The sequence below is a fragment of the Pinus tabuliformis genome, chromosome 1_2, assembly GCF_031772625.1.
Source record: "Pinus tabuliformis cultivar Carrire ecotype Pingquan chromosome 1_2, CPIR1, whole genome shotgun sequence".
NCBI classification, from domain to species: domain Eukaryota; kingdom Viridiplantae; phylum Streptophyta; class Pinopsida; order Pinales; family Pinaceae; genus Pinus; species Pinus tabuliformis.
The window spans coordinates 319,815,886-319,838,932 of NC_142298.1; the positions used below are offsets into that span (position 1 = coordinate 319,815,886).

General features: G+C 36.5%; 1 non-coding gene across 1 annotated transcript; it reads left to right on the forward strand.

Annotated features, from left to right (window-relative positions):
• The first annotated feature begins 18,103 nt into the window (after positions 1 to 18,103).
• On the forward strand, positions 18,104 to 18,177 carry TRNAV-UAC (transfer RNA valine (anticodon UAC)). The gene has a single exon. It is a non-coding gene; the product is annotated as a tRNA-Val (tRNA).
• Positions 18,178 to 23,047: the final 4,870 nt, after the last annotated feature.

Below are 23,047 nucleotides of genomic sequence, written 5' to 3' on the forward strand. Positions count from 1 at the left end.
CATCCATAAGCCCTTTAGTAAACTCGTCGATTACAAGGACAACGGCCAGAGTTCTTTCGCCGTTTTTGTCCACCGGTTAGATAAACCGCCACGTTTCTCTTTCACAATATCTGTTATCATCCTACGCTCTCTGTCCATAAACGTTCGTTGTTGTGACATGGCAGAACTGACACCTTCTCCGGTTATTTTCTTGTTTCACACCAATTGCTAGTAATTCTGGCCACACCATCTATGAAAAACGTGCTGAAACATTGACACGGGACCACAACGGAAAATGTTGTGAAGCCTCCCATACATCGATAGTTCCTCGTAAGTCTTCCCAATTTTTGTTTTCTTCGGGGGAACTTTCCTTCTCCTCCCCATATTCATGTTCATTCTTCTCTTCAATGGAAAAAAATTGGAAGCTTTCAGAATGCAGTTGGTTTTCCATATGTTACTGTTGTGGCATGTTTCCGTATTTGCGCTTGTTCAGAAGTAGAGAACTCTCGCTGGTGAAGGAAATTATTCTCGTCTCGCATCGCTTGTTAGTGACTTGTTCCAAGGGCTAATGTCAAGCACTGGAATGCGTTGATGGATTATGAGAATCTTAAATATATGAATGATGATGTTCATGAAGTCAACAAGGGCAACTTCCACTCAGATACAGAGGTCCAGCAAGCAGGACTCACAAAATTTGTTATAGAGGAAAACTTGGAAGTGCAGTTGAGGTTTGATGGTCTTGATGAAGCACACATTCTACTTGGTGAAAGTGGCCACTGTGAGGATCATTGGGGTTCAGGCTTCCGTAGGCAGAAGCAACATCTCCAGAATCTGTGCAAATGCTTCTAAACTCTATTCGACAAGATGAAATCAATTTGACCACTGAAGGAAAATTGTTTGGACCAGACATTGATATGTGAACAAGTTCGTCAGTGTCCATTGCACAGGGAGAGAAAGCCTGGTGTAGAATTTGCAGTTTTGAAAAATGCGTTGAAGCTCTAATAACCACTTCTGAAATTCTGCGTGGAGGTCGCTGAATAGATTTGAAGGGCTGCTCTATTTTGAAATCCGTGAGTTGGTTGATGATTAAATGACATACAGTGAAGTTGATACACTCTTCTTTTCAGTATATGCTCTTTGATGTCTTATGTTGGTCTTTGAATGATGCGTTCATATGGTGAATTGAATGTTGTTTAGTGCATTGTTGGAGGCATATATTTTGCATGTGCGTTGATCTTATTATATATTGAATGAACTTTATCAATCATTGATTTAAAAGGAGGATATATTTTTGAATGGTTGGTAATGTTTCACATATATGATGGGCTTATAATATAAAGCGCGCACAGCACACACAATGTTATATATGACGAAGTTTTTATGACAGTGGTAGCATAGTTATGGTATATGAATGGCGTAGCTGAATTCTATTCCTGCTCCGGTTTTGGATGGTTTTAATACACTGTTGCTTTCATACATACGCTGGTATTATTAATATGATGTATGCTCGCTGGTTCTAAAGTTGATATCAAATTAAAATTTTGAAGTTCTTCCACAAATATTTGTCCAGCATATTATATATTTACATGAACCAACAACAAGGAATGCACCACCTCTGTTGAACGTAGTTGTAATACCCTTCAGCGTGGAGTTTATTCTGACATTGTGGGCGCCACGAAACACTGTACTGTTGACTAATATAAGCCAGAGGACCAGCACTATACAATTTGCTAAGTATTTGGACATGTAAGGAGGTCTATCAATGCTATTTCAGCATGCTAGAGATTCATTCCAATGCCCATGACATGGTGTTATAATTATTGAAGTTTTGATAGCCATCATTTCTGATTTGAAAGTGAAGGAGTACTAAGTTGAAGGATCCAAGCAAGTTTGCAGTTGTTGCTACCCTAATTGTGGCATTGTATTTAAAACCCATTATAGTTTTTGTCTACATATATATGCATTGATTCCCTGATTCATTTGCTGCACATTTATACAAGATATTGTTGTCTACTGTGAATGGATATTACTTTTCTACATTAAGTAATAATTGTGATCAGTTTTTAAGGTGTAAATCTGACATTGAAGAAAAATGGCCAGAATTAGTGAAGTATTAGAGTTCATGAAAATTCTTATACAATCTATTGTTGATGACACATTACAAATCAGCATAGGATCTCTCTCAGAAATTCAGACATGTCTACAAAATGCACATGAAAAGATTGATTTTTTGCAGCTTGAATCTCAGCTACAACAAGAAGAATTAGAGCAGTGGAGTCATCATTCTGAATCTGTTTCTGTTCAGAAGATTGAAACAGACTCCCATAAACAGCAAGACAATATTGTTGAATTTCATTCAAATCAAGTGCCCAATAAAGTAGCAGCTGTACATGCAGATGCAGAAATTCAGTCTACACTTCCTAAGCCCATCATCAGACCTTGGGAACACCTTGTCCACAACAAGCATAGAACTAGTCTTGGATATGACAAGGACTTGTCCTTTCATATTCCAGACTACTCAAAGCCCATTCAGTTTCTGAGTGTTGGATTCATTCATGACAGTTCACCTGCTCCTCATGACAGTTCAGCTTCAGTTGTTCCAGACTCTGCCCCTCTTCCATAGCAACAACAACAGATTGTGAAATGCCAACACTACGACCGAGTTGGCCATCTGAAAGATCATTGTTTTGATCTTCATCCATGTAAGCATTGTCATAAAACCAGCCATTCTTCACACAGATGCTTCAGAAACAAACATCCTGCAAGAACAAAGATTCATCTTGGATGGATCGCTTCTTGGCAATGGGCATCAACAGCCAAGAAGATATTCCAAACACATGTCAGAACTTGTTCCAAAGCATTGAACAATCTTGCAATTGAGTTTTCTCCATCATCTCACCTTGTATCTGACAGGGGGGGAAAAGATGGTCATCTTCAAGCTTCAAAGTCACATCAAGCGAGCCTGAGCCACAACTTGCCACACCAGTTTCAGAGTTGTAGCCAGAAGCAAAGATGCCCCTAACCATGCCTTCATTTGGCAATCTGGGACACTTCCTCTAGCAGAAGACTTCAGCTTCTTGCTAGTGTCGGAAGAATTCCAAGAACAAAATTGAGAACACTTCCTCTAGCAGAAGACTCCAGATTCTTGCCAGTTTTGGAAGAGTTCCAGGAATTGCATTAAGCATTCCAGAGTTGTTGTTCATCCTTAAACCATCACAGGTTGAGACTTCCCTTTTCAGGTTGAAGTTCTCCCTTTTATGTGGGGTGAGACCTCCCTTTCATGGTTGAAGGTTTCCCTCTTCAAAACAATAGGAGCATTCCTCTAGCAGAAGACTTCAGCTTCTTGCCAGTTTTGGAAGAGTTACGGGAACTACACTAAGCGTTCCAGTGTTGGTGGTCATCCTTAAACCACCGCCCTTTATACCAACATTTCATAGATCAAATTCAGCCTAGTGCTACCATGCATTTTTTGCACATTTTGTATTACAGCTCTCTTCTTGGACTCATACATAACCCTTCGGATTAAGGGGGGGAATGTTGGACACCTAATCCTAAATGGGTTAGTGTGGAAGCTGAATAGACTAAGTAGTCCAAGAGACCTTGGGATGTGGAACCCAACAGTCACATGTTGTACTATAAATGTATATCTCTTGTTAATAAAAATTGTACTCTCATGATTTATCATTCAGATTATTCTTGCTCCCATGTGTGTTTAACAGTTTTATTTTTCTCATATAGTTGCATCTTAGATGTTCAGTTGACATCGCATTGAGCTTTAAAACCGAAACATAATTTCAATATCAAATCTAAAATATATCAATTAATCTAAGGAGGATTTGAAACATTAACACTTCATACTTAGTGGTCTAGGCTAGAGATGTGTTCTGGTGTCTTTAAAACTTAGCAGTTGCCATTCGCTCTTGTATTAGACAGCGCTAGCACAGACTTGTGCTCCCTATACCATCGAGTATATAAAGGGACACCCTTATAGGTTGCAAACCTTCAACCATAGGAAGTCGAGTCTTCCACCCTGTAAATGTGATACACTAAACACAGCATTCGAGGAGATTTCCGGCACGTACGTCAAGTCCTTGGTAAATTTATTTGTTGAGGTGTATATAACAGTTCACAATTACTTGGTAATCCTTTTTTCCTAGAGTATCCTGAGTAGTCATTTCGATCTTTTCTAACTCCTTAAATTTGAAAATATCATCAAGCACTTGTCCTTTCGAGCTCACTAAACCAACAAAAGCGACTAGATTCACCTTTTCATCCTTTTCTCGACTCTTAAAATGTGAAAAGGCAAAGTTTTTGTTTCAAATTCTAAAATTAATTGACCGCAAAACAAGATATTTCCTGTGGAAATACTCCTTGGAAGATCTCAGGTTGATATTGATGGCAACATTTCATGAGTATATCAGTCAAGGAAACCCCTTTGACGAGAACCCTAGTGCGTTTCCTTGTTTTGGAAATGATGGTGCTCCTTATATGGCAACGTTGTCCCTTCCTGGATTAACCATTGGTCTTCCAGTTTGGTTATTTTCAACCTTGGTGATTCCAAGTGTCGAAACGGCTTTTCAACTAAGTTCTCCTCCACCTGAACAACATCAACCTCATGTTGATCCTAAAGTTGACCCATCGCCTTCTTCATCGATTTATTCACCTCATTCTTTCTCTTCGTCTGGTGAAAGTGTGTATTCTAGTAGCCAGGAAGCTAAGAGGAAGAAGAAGAGGACGAAGAAGAAGAAGCAAAATAAGCAAGGGGGTAACCAAGTAGCCATTGTTATGGATGCAACTGATGAAGACAAATCGTCCAACTAGCCTCAGAAATTAAAATTCCCTTGCATGCTACATAAGGGTGATGACCATCTTCGAAATTGTCTTGGTATTCCCAAGGTCTTAGAAGTGTGGTCCACAGTTCACATTGACCTTTGTCATCAGCCTTTGGCGATCATGCTGGTGATAAAACTTCAACTAGTAAAGCTCATGGGAAAAATGGAAAAGTCAAATTTCCTTGTAAGTTGTGTGAAGGTAACCATCCCATTCACCTTTTTCCTCTTATGGATGAAGCTTCCAAAGAGTTAGAAAACCTTACAGTTTTCAAAAATTGTCTTCCAACTAGGTATCAAAAGCTTTCCCTTGATCCTTTGCTAGTTTATCAATTGATTGATCAAAAGCCATCTTTTGTCAACCCCACTCTCTCTGAAAGTGCGTCTTGTGAGTCCATTCTCGATCAACCATTGGTTGAGAAAATGGTAGACTTCGCTCCACCTTCAATTAAGCGTACCTTTTCGGTAGAGAACAAACCCCATAACGCTCAGGTTTTTATGGTTTCTTCAGTTTCAAATGAAATAGAGGTAAGTCCTCTTGTTCCCAAGATGAATGAGAGAAGTTCTCTTGTTCTGATAGCGCAAGAGAACAGCTCTCACATTTCTACGACACCCCTTCCAAGTATTTTTTTCACTTCTTTTGATTGGAGTCAACTGGCAGGATATCGCCTTTTGTCTTATGTGTCTTTCCAAATTACAGTACGAGCTTACCATATGGCCATATCTAGCACAGTCATCGATGAGGGTGCATCTGTTAGCATCCTCTCCTCAACTGCTTGGCAAGCTTTAGGTTCTCCTCATCTTGTCCCTGTCACTCAAAATTTGTTAGCTTTTAACAGAGGAACCAGTCAACTATTAGGGATCCTTCCTACGTTGCCTATTACTTTAGGAGGGAAGACTGTCTATATAGACCTTATGGTTGTCCAAGGTCCGTTGGATTTTAATTTAATCCTTGGCCGTGACTATGTTTATGTCATGGGAGCTCTTTTTTCTTCCCTCTTTCGAGTGATGTGCTTCCCGCATGAAGGAAGCGTTGTGATCACTAATCATCTTACATTCATTGGTCCTGAATCAACTCCCACTCACCCATCATCCCTAAATGGTTCTCATATGCAAGTGGTATCACCCCCACCACAGGTTAATTACGTGGCCACCTATTCCATGCCCACATCTACTGATGATCTAGTAGGTGATGTAGTACGCTATGTACTGGGGGCATTGGAGCCTGATTTTTCAATTGGAACCCTGGACATGTATCCCTTCCAGAGTGTTGTTCTCCTATCTGATGCGAACCTCTTGGAAGCCATGGCCTCTTTTGGGTTGTGATAAAGGGATTTGGAGTAGAGATCCTTTTCTTGTGTCAAGCTCGTTAAAAAATGAAACAAGGATCATGGAGAAAAGTTCCTTGTCTTGTGTCAAGCTCCTTAAAAAATGAAACAATGATTGTGAGGATAGTTCTTTTATTATGTCAACCTTGTTAAAAAATGAAATAGGTCCCCATGAGCATGGTTATTTTCCTATGTCAAGCTCGTTAAAAAATGAAACAAATCCCCTTCCAATTCGAGTCTTTGATTAGATCTCGTAAAATCCCAGTCGAGTCTTTCACTTGATCTCATAAGTGAACCTTCATTCCATCCACTTAGCTGAATGAAATGAAGCTTGGGGGGCATGTACCTCGAATTAAGTTACTATGTTGGGGGCATACAAACTTATTTCAAGCATAGTTTGTTTCCATTTCAAGCTTGTGTAAAAATGAAACCAAATCCAAGCATAGTTTTTTCCCTTGTTTCGAGCTTGTGAAAAAAATGAAACCATTCCCATTTTACATCTCGTGATTTCCATTTTTATCAACCGATTTTTTCCAGATGAGCCTTGGTTCGTTCGTTCCATCATCACCATCTCTTTGGCAAATCATATGCCTTCACTTGGTTATTTTACCCTTGCTTGGGGAACATCTACGATGAGTGGTCTTATTAGCCAACCTCTTGACCATTACATTTTTTGAGAAGTTCCATCATGACCGGAACCAGTTGTTATCCTTTTGTACCACTCGTTCCTCCACGTGGAGTCATCTTTGAGCTCTTTTCTGACTCTCGAAAACTGAAAAGATTGTCGAGTACTTGTCGTTTTGAACTCATTAAAGTAAATGAATCAATGTCACCTCAGTATACGTTTACCCCTTTTTCGGGTTGAGATTAACTACTTACGAAAAAGGTACACCTTGATCGACATGGTCAAGAGGTTCTCTCGGATATTTTTTTCTAACCTTTCGGATTCGAGGGACAAATTACGAAAAGGGACATGATGGAGTTTTTATTTTTCGTCTCTTTTTAAAACTCTCTAAATATGAAAAATATACTGATTTATTCTTATGTCGGACTCGTTAAAATTTTACGATGAAAGACTCATCACCATGATGAGGCTGAGCTTCTCCTTCCTAGGGCTCGTAAAACTTACTAGGATGGATTCATTCGAAGAATGAACTTACATGACAAGCATATGTTATCCCCTTCAAGATTGTGATAAAAATAATTGGGGTACTCGCTAGAAATAGCGGGGGAAATGAAGATGAAACATCCTTTGTATAGGTAGCATGTCACTCTTGAACATGACACTCTTCTACTCTCATGTCGGGTTTGGGATATCCTCACTCAGTCACTTGTCCTACCAGGTTTGGGTGATCCATTTTTGCCTCTCATTTGACTATTTTGTTTTTGTCATCACAAATTTTAGTCCTATGTCAAGTCAGATGTTGCCACACTCCAAAGTCGTGTCGCTAGTGTTCAAGAGAAGTCCAATCTGCATTTATTTACCTATACATTGTTTGAGTCATAATTACAGTCTTGAAAATTGTTCCACTTTATTCCTTGTTTCGTGTCGATGATGGGGGATTCATCATTGCCCTCCTTCGATGGGTCGCTTCCTGTCGACTTCAGCTCATTATCTAGGAAGATGATTTAGAAACTCCCTTTCAGTACCTTAGAGCTTACATGCCTTAATGGAAAGTTCTTCGCATCTGATGACAGGTCTTCATCATTGGTTTTCGATCGGGTGATTCCATGAGTGTTCGAATTTAGCCTCATTATCACATTCATGGATTATACTATTGTACCTTGAGATCCATTATCATTATTGGTGGTTTCTCTCATACCTATTAACGGTCCATATCATTGGCCAATAATCAGGTGGTTTTCTAGCATGTTCGACTTCAACACGTTCATTCGCATGTTGGGATTCGTACTTTGATCAGGTTGAGATGGAGCGCAAGACCCTGAGTCTTGTTTAATATGATTCAGGTTGCGTGGAGTTATATGTTTTTCATGATTGTACACATGTTTCTACTATACAGATGGCTATGACCATACCGTGGGACTTTATATTTATGATGATCCTCGTTATCTGGATGGTTGCGCCCATACCATGGATCTTTTCATATAGTCTTCATCATCCGGATGGTTGCGTCCATGCCATAGATTCATGTCTTGATCTCAGATATGTATATGTATATGCGTCCTTGATTTGCAGGTCTCCTGATAGTGCGTGTCCTCATCCTTGCAAGAGCTCGTAAAGCATCTCAGTCATCACTCCTCATTCTGCCTTCATGCTTTAGGGGGCATCTGTTACACAGTATTTTGTCACACCTCTTGCACTTCCTTGTGACATACCCCAAAGTGCTTGAAACATGACCATTATATAGTATACTCATCCATGTATATAGCTCAGATTCATCCTAAGACTTTGATTGGAAAATGCCTTGAGCTTTCCCTGAAGAAATAGCTCTTAAAACCCTAAAATGGGGATCATCGCCCTTATAAGGCTTAAAATAGCGATGGTCGCATGTTGCATTTTACTTAATGAGCGATGGCATCACTTTGTTCCCTTGCATATCTGCGATGATCCCAAAAAGGTAATTTTCCCCAAGAAGATGAGAAGCTTCGTGATGTAGAAGCTTCTAGAGCAACAAGCTGGAGGTTGTTTAACATATATGAGGTTGAATTCTACCAACTTGGCCTCTTTGTCTTATCCCTATGAGCTACCTCCTTAAGATGATGGCCTAATGCTATCTTTGTAGAAGTCCTAAATCCCTTTCCTAGCCTATAAATTCATCCTCTCCCATTCCCAAATGGTTGGTCTATGTCTATTTGCACCCTTATGCTAAGCTTGTGCCTAGAGGTTATTCATTTGACTTGGAGAAGGAGTGCTTGGAGAGTTCTTGGCTTGGACTTGGATTACCACTCAAGGATAGCCTTTCTACATCAAGGCTTTGGTTGTAAGCTTCCCTTTATTTTCGAATAATACATAACTATTGGTTCATCTTCCCAAAATGTATATGTTCATGTATCATTTAGCTTGACATTCCTTGATCAGTTAAGTAGGTTGTTATTGGATTTGCTATTTGTTTTGGCATGCCTTTTTGTGTCTTGATCACTTGTGTAGGTGCATAAAAACTAAAAGAAGTAGGAACAATCTCATGACACAAGCAGTTCAGGGTCCTCAACAAAGGAAATCAAAATAGCATCAGAACGAGGTAGGCCATCTCCTTCATTCTTCTTTTCAATTGTAATATAGGAACATGTCTAGTTGATTGTCACTTCAGTTTCTAGACCCACTCATTAGGCTAGAGGGATCGTCTATCTTTGCAGAGAGGATTAACCTTGACAGCAAAAAGGATATGTTGTAGTCAATTTCATCAACTTGGGAGAATCCATTAGCAAGTAATCAATACTTTTTCAACACTTCCAGCTTATGCGTACTTAGTTCTATACACCCATTTTCATTTGACAAGATCTTTCCTTTCAAAAGAGGTACAATTTTCCAAGTACCATTTGCCATCAAAAACAATAGTCTTCATTCATTGTTGTGCCCCAATCTAGATGGATAATATATTATGCAAATGTTTTGGGATCATGTCTCTAAAATCTAAGCTAAAAGAAAGGAGGCTCATTGGAACTGTGAATGTGCATGTCACGAATATGTAGGATCATTCATAAGATCATAGATTATTTTTCATATTGAATGAACCCATATAGGAAGTGATGATGCCACAGGGGCTTCACTCAATGAACCTATGGCATAGCATGTGCATTCATGGAATACTAAACAATACCCTTAATTTGACAACATATTGGAAAATACCTCTAAAAATCACTTTATTTAATCCCCTACTAATACATACCCAATACACCTTCTCGATTTAAAAAACCCCTAATTTCACTAGATATTGTAGGTATCCATTTTTTCATTAACATTTTTTTATACCCCTTTATATTTTTTCATTAAATTTGAGCTCCATTTTTTATACAAAACATATAAAAACCCTTTACCCTCTATTATATGCTCAATATATTATGTCATTTTTTCCTCAATATATATCCCCTAATATTAACGCTTGTTGTATGGTGTTGCTTCCCCAATGAAGCCCTTGTGGATGATGCTAATGCACATTCAATGGACTCAACTTGAGGAAATAATCATACATAATTATCTTCTCAATAGAAATGCACCTCATATAATCAACATACATCTCATGTAAATCATTTTCTCTGCAAAGAAATCTTTTAATATGTGTCTAAATGAATATTATTCAAATATAGCCCACAAGGCATTGAATAGATGGTGATTGGGTGTTTTATTAAAAAACTCCTTGATGTTAAGGTTACTGGCTCAAAACCCATGGGTAGTCCCACTTGCATAACCAACAAAAAGAAAGATTATTCAAATATAAAATATCATGGTTTCAAAAAACTAAGTCACTTGACAGTTTCCGAGCAAAAAAAGTCACTTGAAATATTTACAATCCCAACATTTATGTTAATTGGAAGATATGATGTACTGAATGCCTACATTTGCAAACACATTCACATTTTCATTCATATTCAAAATCTATTTATGTACAATCTTCTTCCCACAGGATATCTTTACTATGGATAGGGATCTTAAATTTTCCATCTCAAGTTTTTACTTCCATATGCTTCTCTCTCATACCCAACCTCTTTCATCTTTTATTTAGGGAATTAATTAGGACTATCCTAGTAGAAATTTAAAACCATCACCATTTAATTCATGATTTAAAAATCATATTTTCCTTAACATTATTGAGTTGGATTGTCACGCACTATAAAGTTCTACAAATCTATTTGGTCTTTCACCATAAGTCTACATAAAATAGTTTGTTCTAGTAAGTGTGGGTTAGATACTTGCATTCCATAATTTGAGGGACATGATGTTAGAATTAGACCCTTAATCCACAAATACATATTTCATAGCATGTCAGTTAGAGTGAGCATCACTTTACCATGATAAAAATGGAAAAAATGGAGTTACTACACAATTTTAGAGAAAAACAAAGAAGCCCTAGAAGGAGGGAAAAGATAAGACGGGAGGCCACAAAATTAAATAGAGTTTTACTCTTAATTAGTCATATGGGGTTGTAGTTCAATTAATTAGGATTCATGGAAATTAAATAACAACAAATTAACAAGGGAAAGTAAATTAACCTTACCAATTGTCTTTAGATATAATTAACCTAATTGTTGGAAATGAAAGAGAGGAGAAATGGAAATAACTCACCCAAAAGAACATTGTTATAGGCGTTGAAGCTACATATGACAATTATGACGGGCCTCCAAAAATTGTAAATCCTCTCAAGTGAACCCTCACACAGACAAATCACTACTCTAGCAACGTAATACGATATGTAACATTATATATAACATATAAGATCATGAAACAATAAAGTGTTGAATGGTGACCAAAGTTCCTTTAGAATGGTTGATACATCCCTTGAGGTATTGAGTTGATCATTCCAAGGTGTTTGATGGGACTAAGTTAATGTAGATGCCCTAGGATCAAATATTAAGTCTTAAATTTTGGAAGCACGATAACAACAACAAATCCCTATATAAGTTTTAGAGATCATAGATGCAAGCAACCCAAGAGCATGGAAGAGGAGTTAGGAAGCTAAATCAAGATTCAATGCGAATCAAATTGAATATCTACAAGATATTAATAAAAAAAAAAGAGGAAAATGAACTAAAAGAGCTTAACAAATAAGAGAGAAGTCATATAGAGAAGTCATATAGTTAGATGAAGGCATGACCTCAAAGTGTAAGTGAATGTTAGATTAACCATTAGAGAGATATTTTTATAAAATTGGAGTACAATAAGTTTTTACCTCAAACCACAGTGTTAACACCTTATACTGTAGGTATTTTTCCCTAAAACACACCCTTTGTATTGTTGAAACTTATAATCATGCACATTTTCAAAGAATCCATGACTCGCATGGTGCCAAAAGATCAAGAATGATTTAGGAAGATTTCACAAAGTAGGACCCTAACTAAGTGATCCAAACCATATTTGATTCATTGAAAACTTGAAATGAAGCATCCAAAGTAATTATGGGCCAAACAAGAGGCTTGTAGCCTAGACTGGTCCCACAGAGCAAGTGCCTCGAAAAGTCTAACATAGAAAAACTAGCGACCAAGGTCAAAAAAGAGAGGAAGAAGGAAAAGACCCTACCTAAAGCACTAGACATCCTTAAGAAACGTGTTTACACTAAGAAAGGAGAAATCAACAAAAATAATATAACATTAAAAAATGATAAAGAAATATTGATATCATCATTGATGCATACATATACTATAAAAATAAGTTGCATCACAACAACACCTTTAGTATATAGGCACATGTGAGCACTAAAGCATCAAAAGCCTTATGCTACATATTCTACTAAATTGCAATTAAATAAAATAGGTATCTTTGAGCCAACCCTCACAATTCTTTATATTTATGTAGTTTTAGGTTCTCACGAGTACTTATCTACTTTATGCTACATATTCTACTAAATTGCAATTAAATAAAATAGATATCTTTGAGCCAACCCTCACAATTCTTTATATTTATGTAGTTTTAGGTTCTCACAAGTAATTATCTACTTTATGCATTAATATTGTGAGAATTTACGATACATTCCTAAGTAAATTCTTACCACAATAAATAATAGAAATAATGTATGTTAAGTATTGTATAAGCTTATAAAGATTATGCATTTTAAAATAAAGTGATGTGAACGTTTGTATGCTCACATATTTGTTTCAAAATTTTCACATATATCTCTATCTCAATACCAACACTTATTAAGAGGTCATTCATTGAGTAGTTTCTATGGTTATCACTTCCATGGTTTTTTTAACAAGTCACTTTCATCCCATCAAAAATATACACTATAGTATTAAATGCTATTTCAATATATAGGTAAGTTTGTAAATGTTTATGTTAATTGAAATTTTTGACTTAATACCAACTTAAATTTTTTTTATTGTTTTTCTAATTATACTCTAAAATAAGTAAAAGTGTTTTTATCTATATAAAATATCAAAAAAATTCAATATTTTAGAAACCATAAAATCATCTCACGACCACGACACACACAAACTAATGAGTATATGGATAAATTTGAGTCATTTTATAAATGTGCTAATGCCCTGAGTTGACTTAAATTCTGCATACCATCCACTTCTCAAGCCATACTTAGTCCTTGGAATGGCTTCAGTCTTAGAAGTGTGCGTATGCCCACTCTTTGATCAACAACATTTGTCACTTTAGTACTGATTCACAAAATTCTTAATAATTTTCTTTAAACTAAATAAAAATGGATAATAATAAAAAAATTCAAAATTTGTAAAGCAATACTTGTTTCCTTGTTTAACATTGAAAAAAAAAAAATCCAATCATTAAAAGGGCAAGATGAAGAGCCTTAAATCTTATATAATTTTTAATTTGAAATTAAAAGCAATACTACATTAAAAACTCATGTTTTTGTATAGAATGGAGTGACATGCATCAGTTTCCATTGTTAATGTTATTTCCAAAGATGCTTATCACAAGGAACTTTTAATGGGCATGAAAACAAAAGAGTGTTACATATGTAGAATTGCTCGGTCAAGTGATTGATACAAGCATAGAATAAAATAAAGAGAAAAAAAACATATGAATAGTTTACATCGTCTTGCAATCAAGGAAAGCAAAACCAAAATGTTTTCTAAAATTATACCAATATAGTATACTCTAGAGAGGATATTAGATGTCTAGCAATATCAAAAATAGAGGATTGTATCAAAAACAATAGTCAATTTTTCCAATAGAAAAGTTCAAGATGCCACCAAAAAATGCTTTAAAAAAACATGTCAAAAGTAGAGCTGCTAGATAGGGAATGATCCAACATCGAGGATGGAGTTGTTGTCAAGCAACTCATAGAGAATATTCCTTGTATGCGCAAAGGATCCTCTCTTGGACAACCTAATTGCAGGGGTATTATGTTCGCGAGAGATATGGCAGAATTGGATGGTTGTGAAGGAGGCCTTCAAAAACTCAATTTAGTCCATCTAATGGAGTAGAGGGGGCACCTACAGGGAGGCCCTTCCATTAACCCAGTCTATTACTATCTTTGAATTCCTTTCCACCAGAATATCGTCAACAATAAGCTAGGCATTACATCTAAGAACTCCCCATAATGTCAACACTTTTGCTCTTGTGTTGGTGCTAGCTCCCCCAGACCAGTGGAAGTGATAGGCCATGGATGAACTAATAGAGATAATAGCTCCACAACTGCATAGGCCATTTGCGGTGATTCCATCAAAATAACCCACGGGATAGATATTATCAAAGTTCTTAAAAGTCCTCTGCATCGGGAGAGAACGAGTTTGAAAGGACCGATTTCCATAAAGTATGCCACAATTTCATGGAGATGTGTCTAAAATCAAGGAATTTGTTCTCGAATATGACTCCATTCCCATATAGTCAAATGCCCCAAAAGATATATAAAGGGATAATCTTGTACTCTAGGTGGTTGGTTGTCCAGTTAGATAGGTGTGCAATAATAGAAGACGTCCACAATTAATTGGATCCTGACGGTGTTGGATACCTCCTCACATATAAGGATCACAAATGGACATTCGAATAGTAGGTGTTTGGTATCCTAAGATGCAGATTTGCACAAAGGGAAACACCATGGTCCCTGTACACCTCTTTTTGCTAAGTTATCCCATGTAAGAATGTGATTTTGTATGACAATACAAACAAAGCATTTCAGTTTGGTGGGTACATTCCACCTCCATATTTTAGCCAGCCATTCAATATGAGGTCCCTGTCTCTACTTGTTGTGTATATGCCTATAAGTATCTTTAGTAGATATTTATCTTCTGTGGGTGAGTCTGCCCCAAGAAAGTCTATCAACCCTCTCCAAAAAGAAGATCCTTGCATGGTATAAGAGTGACCTATAAATTTTCCATTTAGCTTGATGCTCTGAGGAATTACCAACATCTTAGCGTATGGCTAGATAGTATAGGGAAGAATGGAAAATTGTTGACGACTAATGTGAGCCAGAGTGTGGATCCCATGCTCGTTAATAAACTGGATGATTGAAGGGGAGAGAATGTGATTCCCTTCTATGCCAATAATCGAATAGGCCAATGTAAATCTAATCACCACAACCAACCAGCCATCTAAGATCCCCGCATAACCAATGCTTAGATTTTATCAGGCTACACCATATGTAAGATGTGTTCTTCTTAACTAGGGCTCCAACTTGGATCCGGACTTCTAAGGAGGCCAGATTGAGATATTTTTCAAAGATGATTTTTTGCTAAATACTTGGGAAGTTGAATGCTCTCCACATGTTTTTAGTGAGCAAAGCTAAGTTGAAATTCTGAGTGTGTTTGATTCCCCAACCACCTTCCTCAATGGGTCTGCTTACACTCTCCCTTTTGCATAATCAATGATGTCATTTGGAGAGTGACACAATAATGAATTAGGGAATAAGTCTATATTTTTTCAAAACAGTCTATTTTTATAATATTTAAATTGAAATTGAAATTGAAATTATAAGTAACATTTTATAGTATAAAAGGGGAGGCAAGAGCGAGAGGGGTTATCTTTCGTCTTGATGAAGAAACAAAGATTCAATATGCATGGGGCTTGGGGAATGCAACTAATAACCAAGTCAAATTTTTAGCCTTGTGGCAAGGGTTAGAATTGGTTATCTTAAGAAGAGTTTGACATTTAATGGTGTTTGGAGATTTGATGATAGTCATCCAAGAGATGTGTCTAGTTCAATCCTCAATTTTACAAGGAATTAGCTTGCAAATAGAAAAATTTGATATTGTCGAGTTTTATCATGTCAAGAGACATATCAACTCAAATACAAATGCATTCGAAAATAAGGGAGTCCCCTTAGATTGAGGGATATTAGCTCAAGACGAAAGAAGTATTATGTATAAACCTTTACCATGAAAATTCCAAACATAAAGCAATGTCTAGGGGTATTTATCATTTTAAATAGTATTAAAGGGAGAATAATTGGGATGGCAGTATGATGGCCTTATGTTAGACTTCAACATTGTTTTTCTATCCCTCAAACTCTCTCTCATGTGTTTTGGTGGCTCCCCTCTTCTGTCAGGATTTGGGTTTGTGTGTGCACTTGGCCTAACCATGCGAGCTCAAGCAAGGCCAAGGACATATGGATGTTCGCTCAATCTCTTAATAATTATGGGTGGAAGATGAGGGTCATTATTTTCATATCCGAAAAGTAGCAGATATGCTTGGGGTACAAGGCTTTAATGGCGAGGAAAGGAAATTGCAGTGATATTAATTCTGAACTTAAATGTCTAGTTTGGAGAATGTACAGGGCACTATGTTGCATTAAAGATGGTGACCGAACTAATGGCAAGTGGGGGAAGGCATGTTTGGTTATATGGTGTGGTCGCTCTTCATCACCTCATCAGCAATTTAGGTCTGGTTCTTCAAAGTCTCTAAAAGGAAGTTTGTTGTGTTGATGTTCACATGGAGAGGTTGTTTGGCTCAAAGAAGGATGAATTCAGATGACACTTGGACTACCTCATGACAATAATGGAATACTTTATGTCTTTGTTAACCAGGAATACATTATGTCTTTGTTAACCAGGCAAGGGGAAATGGGGAACGTGGAATTCCAAGCTCAATTAACTCTCTTAAACTAGAAACTTGGTTTGTTACAAACCAAGAAGGACAAATTGCAGTTGAAATACGACCTTCTGGACCTCTGTCTTGCTAGAATTGAATCTTCATATGGAATGGTGCAACAATAGTTGGTGTTGAAGAGGATACAAGTGTGGCAATTTAGGCGCATGAGGACGTGGCTCTAGAACCACTGATGAGGAATGTTGAAGTGGTGACAGAGATACTAGTTTCTGCTCCTCTGCAGTCAAGGCAAGGTGACAAGGGAAATGAAGAAGTCAATCGTGAACTTGGACTAAATAGTGCAAGCTAGTCTACTTCTAGTTTTAAATCGTGTTATGTAAATATGTATTAGTTTTAGGAGTCTTTTGGAGGGTTATTGGCAATGTCAGCTTAGAGTTACAATATGTAGACAATGTATTAGGATTTCAAGTCTTTTTTGGACACTTTTGAACTTAGTTATTGAAGATCCTATAATAGATGTAAAAAGGTTTTGGCCTTGAAACTATATTGAAATTAATAGAAACCGTTTTGTTTAAAAAGAACATTTCATAGTATAAAAATAAATTATATTTTATAGTTTGGAATAATATAATATTATATTTTAGTTTTAAATTTGAATATATATATATATATATATATATATATATATATAAATCTGCAATATAAATAATGTTTATGATAGCTTTAATTAAATAATTTATTTTAAAAAATCTATTAAGATTAAATTTGAACATCAATTTAATATATAAGACTGTGATTAAAATCATTTCCGCAAATCCATTTGGTATCATGAGATTTTTTTATTTGTAAGACAAAAACTCGCTCCACTCACATTTGAACCTATAACCTCTCGTCATTAAACACATATTCTTAACCAATTAAATATTCAATAAAAATACAAAAATTTATTTTAATATTGGCAAGTTATTGAACTCCATAAATTAGGAGTTCTGCTTGACCTCTACAACGGTTTCTGTTCTTCTATTGTTAAAGCACTTACATCCGCACGGCCTGAATCCTCCACACCTACTTTTGGTGAATTCGATCCGGATGGGATGGGTAAGGCAACCAAACTCCATTATTACTTTTCTTCTTTCAAGTGTAACAATCTGCATCGACGCATAGTCTTTTTTGTCGCCATCTTAATTATAATGTCGTTCATTTCAACTATATTGACCACCCAGTCTCACTATTCCAGAATTCACTTCTGTGGCATCATTGTTCCTTATTTCAGTCTTAATTAATATAAACGACGTAAGATATGTTATATTGATATGGTTTTCATAATATCGACACCTGGTGCTGTGGTGTAGTCGGTTATCACGTCAGTCTTACACACTGAAGGTCCCCAGTTCGAACCTGGGCAGCACCATTACTTGGAAAATTTTGAAGTTCCCCAGTTGGAACCTGTGCGGCAAGCCCCATTAATTGGAAAATTTTAAACTTTCCCAGTTCGAAACTGAACAGCACCATTAATTGGAGGATTTTGTTATTAATTCGGGAAACTGGTTGAATTAGTTGATAGTTATTTACAAATTTGTTATTAGTTCAGGAAACTGGCTGAATTAATTAATAGCTATTTACAATTTTGTTATTATTTCAGGAAATTAGTTGACTTAATTAATAGTTATTTACACCGAAATAAATAATAAAGCGATGGAAAATTTTGTTAATATTTCAAGAAATTTCTTGAATTAATTAATGGTTATTTATACCGAAATAAATAATAATTATTTAATAGTTTAAGTATGGGGGATTTACGCAGTGCATTATATTAGATATCATTTTTGGGATTCAACTGCGTTAAGTAAGTCATTCAAACGTATGACCATTTCCATGAGACTTTCCATGAGAGGTAGTCGTCACTGGCTAATTTCTCATGATTTTCGAATAGTTCACTTAGCACTCATTGCATCGGGTGATGCTCACAGGGGTGAAGAAGTGGGATTGAAACTAGTGAAATGTGGAGAACGAATCACATAGCATCAATCATCACTTCCGGAGCTTGCACCGAAATAAATAATAAAGCGTGGAAAATTTGGTTATTATTTCAAGAAATTGGTTGAATTAATTAATAGTTATTTATAAAAATAAATAATAAAGTGAGTTGTTTTTTATTTTTTGAAAGTCTTTTTTTGAAGTTTTTTCGGTAAGTTTTTCTGGTTTAATTTCTTAAAAATTTGGTAGGAATTTATTGAAATCACAAGTTTGATGGGTAACCCCTCCATAATCCAAGTGTTTTAAGGGTGTTTGAGGGTGTTGAATCCATATATACAGTCAAAAAAACCAGTTTAAATAACACAAATCAAGATTTTACCTGAAAAGTTTCAGTCAAAAAGTTCAAAAAGTCACACTAAAGACAATTCCATAATAAAGTTCTCCAACTAGTGGTGTTGTCTATTAAATTAAAACAAGAATACCCCTTTCTTGTTTGTGGGACAAACAACCCATCTCCACACAACGATTTCACACAAATCAAGATTTCACCTCAAAATTTTCCACCGAAAAGTTCAAAAAGTAACACTAAAATCAACTCCATAATAAAGTTCTCCAACTAATGATGTTGTCTATTAAATTATAATTAGAATACCCCTTCTTATTTGACGGACAAATTTTATCTTAAAAACTATAAAATATTTTTTTATTATCCATCTGATTTTAAATATTGTAAATTTCTTATTATTTAATTGGTTTAAAATATGAATTTATTAGTTTGTGTGAATACAATGAAATTGAAATTGTAGGAAAAAAATAAAAGGGTGTAATTTGATTTTCAAATAATTTAATTTAATTATATTGTATTGCTCCATCGTTTATGTCTATCATTTTTATAATTGTTATTACATTTATTCATACAAACCCCAACAACCTATAACGGTAATATACCTAAATTATCAAAAACATACTTAAATCATCAAAAACATAGATTTATGCATGATGAGTTCCATGTGAAAGTGTATGCATGATGAGTTCCATGTGAAAGTGTATTGGATGCATTTTTCTATGTCAACAAATTAAAATAACTGCGTATGAAGGATATTTTAATAAACACACACAAAATTGAGAATTAGTGGTAAAATCAAGAGTTTAATGCACATGACCCGGATGCGGGTGTATAAAATTGAGTACAGTTCGACGGCGGCATGTAAGAGAGGCGCATGGCCCCTCACTAGTGCCAGCCGGCTTCGCATGAGGTTTGATTTAACATCCCAGTAGCTCGATTTAATTGGGGCATTAACGCCGCACACTACCTCCTTCCAGTTCAACAGTATAATGGTCATGGCGCTTTGCTGGTTTCTCATTCTGTTCCCAACCTTGTTCCCAACCTTGTGCTTAATTTGCTCCAGCGAGAATGTTGCTCTTGGCTCTCAAATAAGTTCAGTCCACTATCAAGCCCGGGTTCATAACGCAGCCATTCACAAGAGCATCCATCTTCCTTTCATCCCGTCCCGCACCTCCCTTTGCAGCGCCATTTCTGTCTCCTCCGTTGCTGTCAGTTCCGCTTCTCCTGCCATCCTCAAAATGCCCAAAACTCGCTCCAGGATGAGCTGCAGGAGAGGCAGCTCCCGTGGTCAAGTCTCCCGCCAGCCATCTTCCACGACCTCTGAGCCTTCGTCGGATGCTTCGGAATTCAGATTGGATAGATACCCTGTAACCAGAAGCGGCCGTGGCAGAGGAAGAGGGCAATTCATCTCCGAAGCTTGTTCTCATCACTCCCAATCCCACACTGCGCGCTTCCGCTTCCCCTGCTCCCTCGGCAACTCTTCCTTCATCGCGTCAGTTACCATTGAGCTGAGTGAAGACGTTGTGGGTTCAGGAGCTGTTGGTTCGGAGGCAGTTGGTCCCTTGGAGCCAACGTCGACAGACAGGAACGCTTCCACGCAGACTAAGGCTACTCAGCGAAAGGATCCAGGCGGCCCAGCAAATCAGGAAACCACCACTCACGCTGGTCCTAGCGCTCCTGCAGAGGGTGGTTCTTCAGGCAATAAAGGCCAATCCTCTGAGTCTGAAGATTCTGAACAATTTGGCTGCCGCATTATTGAGGAATCACCTCCCACCTCGCTCAATGATTAAACAGGTCCGCACCTTTTGGTTTTTCTCCGTTGTGGTAAGAAGATATCCTATCCTCTCAGAATCCACAGTCATTTCTTGTCAAACAACTCTCAGTATCAGGTTTTTTGTTACTATAGATTCGCCGATCTCCCGTGCGTGGGCGGCCCTCTCCAGTGTTATAGTCACTATCATAACCAATGTTTTACAGTCTACATCCTCATGGATTTTGTATTGGGTCAATAGGTTCATAGGCTTTCTTTCAGTCATGGATAGGCAGAGCAGTTTTGAAATCTTGTCTGGTTCCAAACACTCTGTTCCAGCTTTCAGCTATAGCTTCAAGACTTGTCAAGTTTCAAAGCAAGTTACTATGAAGGATCAAGTTACTATGAAGGATCTCTGGTCAGGTTTCCAAGTGATTTTTGTAAGCATGCCTTCTTCAAGGCCAGATCTCTAGGGACCCTTCTCCCTCTGTAATTTTATTTTGTATCAATATAGAAGTAGCTTAATTCAAAAAAAAAAAAAAAAAAAAAGATATTAAAGAAGTGGGTATACATTTTATTTTTCCAAAATTGTAAGTGAGAAAAGAGAAGAATCCTTATCCTAACAAGAAGTTTAATGCACATTAATTTGTTAAAAAGATATTAAAGAAGTGGGTATACGTTTTATTTTTCCAAAATTGTAAATGAGAAAAGAGAAAAATCCTTATCCTAACAAGAAGTGGCAGAGAACACCAAATATTCAACAACAGTTACTAAACTCCAGTGAATGATCAAATACGAAAAGAGCTACTAGAGCAGAAGAAGTAGTGAAAATCATGGATAAAGCCTCATTACCAAAAAATAAACTTTCATATAATTGATTATAGAACATTGGAGAGAAAAAAATGGATGGAATAGTTCAACATTCAAAATGGGAATATCTAAGAAATGAGAAAGGTCAAACATATTGAGATTCATAAGTTGCAACATGAGAACTTAACCAAAATAAACCTAAAATTCTATAATAAACAAGGAGAAAACAACATTAAGGCAACACAAGGCTTGACGATGAAGAAATCAATAAAGTGAAACCCCAGTGAAAGAAAGTAAACATGGATAAGTTGAGAGAGATAGAGAGAGAGGTGCCCTTAGGCATAAAACAATTAATAGGTGAGATGAAGAAGACGATAATATGATAATTTACAAATAAGACAATTGTGGTGTTATGGACCTATGACATGATGACTAGGTTGACCTTATCCATGACCTAGTATTTTAATAAATGATTCACCAATGCCTAACCAATTGTATTAATGAGATAAGATGTGTTTATTGCAACCAAATGTGAGGATTACATGATGTTTGACAACCCCATGTAACCTAAATGGAGGCCACACATAAAAGTGATGAAATAAAATTGAGAGTGGATTTATGGATACCTAACTCAACATAGAGACAATCATGGTTGAAATACAAATGTTAATGGGTTTATGAATTCCTAATTGAATACAAGGTCAAATGTGGTCAAATATGAATATTGCACTATTGCATTCGATATCCCCTCTTAATCTAAACAAGAGGTCATAACGAGAGGACATTCCATCACAAGATACATCCCTTTTTAATGTTGAATAAGAGCTAAATAGATAGTCCTCCCTAAATTGCTCATCTCCTACACCAATATAATTCCACAAGTTGGTAAAGACAACTTTTGATAGAGGTATATAAGCAAGATCCATTGTAATATGCTAAGAATCATTCATATAATCATCTATAAAAAATATTGGGATAGATCTTATAGACCTATTACTAAAAACTACATCAAGGAAGGTGAATCATGTAGCTATCCCATTAAAACAAGTGGTCTTAGGCCCACAAATGTCACTATAAACCAATAGTTGAGAATTAGGCCTTGCATTACATTAATATCAAAAATTTATCATAAAATCATAAACTCATAAAACATAAAGAACATATCCAAATGTCGTGGTTCAATAATAATATTATCACATCTTGGAACATGTAAGGCCCAGTATACAAAATGCACCACCAAATGTGCAACATAACAAGAGTCATCTTTGATTTAGCAACAATGTCGAGGAAATCTTTGTATGTACATTAATAAGAGGATGTAATTAAAAATGTGATAGGTCCATTATAATAGTAAGATGGTCATCCCTAAAAGAATCCTTGCTAAGGAGTGGAAACGTA